Consider the following 1,840-nt stretch of genomic DNA (forward strand, 5'->3'; position numbering starts at 1 on the left):
ACATAACTAATCTCAAACCTATTATCAGTATATCCAACAGCAATTTTGAAAAACTTGTACAGAGTAATCATTTGATCAAGTCATCCATGTTTATGATGATTATTAGTGACATACAAATGTTAGCTGGCATGTCATTAATGGGAAATTTATATTTTCATTTGTTCAGTAGTTGGTGACGTAGCTAAAAAATACGACCCCCTTTTATCAGCCACAGTCTCTAATTATTGGCCACCTTACTATTTAATTGTATTACAAATTACAGATCTTAGTCTTCTCTGAAGTGTCTACTAGAAAGTTGTAACTAGCTTTGTTGCCTTCCGGTAAAGAAAAAAGACTGATCACTCTGATATTACATACATGACGTCTGGTCTGTTGCGCAAGTCGAATTTCACAAACTGCAATTTGTCTAAACTATTTCCATGCATGACATTTTTAAGACCTACTACTATTTACAGAAGACCGCTCACTTCAGAGTTACGTTCAAAGCATCAAACTCAAAAGAACATGCTGCTAAATGAACACAATTCTATAACATTTCTATACAATTTGTAAGAAGTTTTGATGCGATGGAACGTCGCTAGGCCCCCTAAAATAGGCCTAGCGACGTCCCTGGTATCATTCTAAAATGCAAAGTACTGAGAGTGAAAACTGTTTTTTTTCAATGGTGCATCTGTATGCATCTGACAGTTAATAAATACAAATTTTCCCATGCATACAAATGTTAAAACCTAGATTGATGCTAGACATGAAAAGGTCATTTGAGTGATTTCTGCGATTTCTGAAGGTGAGCATGTCCATTAATTGATATAAATATGACAAGTAAAATTATTATCTTTCTGTCTTGGGAAGTAATTTTAGTACTCAGACAGAAAGCCCCTTCACCACCATGATTATTCATTACAATTATTCTTAAAATCTATTATGCTTTTTATAGATGCTTTTTAAAATCCAATTTGACATCAGACTAGGCAAAAGCATCTAAACTCACCATTGTATTTTGAAATGTTTTCAATATTTTGAAATATCTTGAAGGGTGTGTTGCTTCTCTAGGGTAACTTGGAGGGATTTAAAAAAACCTAAATCCATTAGTCAAGATGGCAGTTCAAGTGCTGTTACAAAATAGTTTTACTTGTTTAAATAATTTTAAATAATGCTATCTTTAAAAAGAGAAGACAGAGACACAACAGTGGAGCACAAGAGGGGGCAGTGAGGGGTGGGGTCCACAAAATGCACCCTGACCTTACCTAAGAATCGTGCCCGACACCAAGCCACTACGAGCTGAAAATGTTTACGCAACACAACCAATCCCATACTGACTTCTACAGTGGGAGGAGCCCTACAGAACCAGGTATCAGCATTACAGGTAGCTACGACTTAAAATAAAGATTTAAAACTTTATAAAAAAAAGCCTAGTCCTGGTTTTAGTTCTTAGTTCAGGACTGGGCTTCATCTGTGTCCGTGAAACCTACCCCATAAGTACTAAAACAAGTAGATCATCAGAGCTTGAATCGACAATGCAAAAATGTAACAATCTATTAATGGGACTGACATTACATTTCCTCTGATTCCTTTGAATTCACCAGGTGAATAAAAAAGAAAATCAAAGATAGTAGGTATTAGATACAGTGTGGTACGAAAAACAATAACAAGGAATATGTATATACACAAAAATAAATATAACTTATATTTACAGGAAGTATCAAATCAAAAGGTCGTCTAAAATAGCACGTGCTCTCATATGGTTGGGTGTTTCTTGTTGCGAAGTGAGCATTCGGTCCTGTCCTGCTCACATAGCACCAAGGTCTAGTTTAATTCCTAGAGGGGGGCATTATGAAAATGT

This window comes from Esox lucius, chromosome 25 (assembly GCF_011004845.1).
Source record: "Esox lucius isolate fEsoLuc1 chromosome 25, fEsoLuc1.pri, whole genome shotgun sequence".
Taxonomy (NCBI): domain Eukaryota; kingdom Metazoa; phylum Chordata; class Actinopteri; order Esociformes; family Esocidae; genus Esox; species Esox lucius.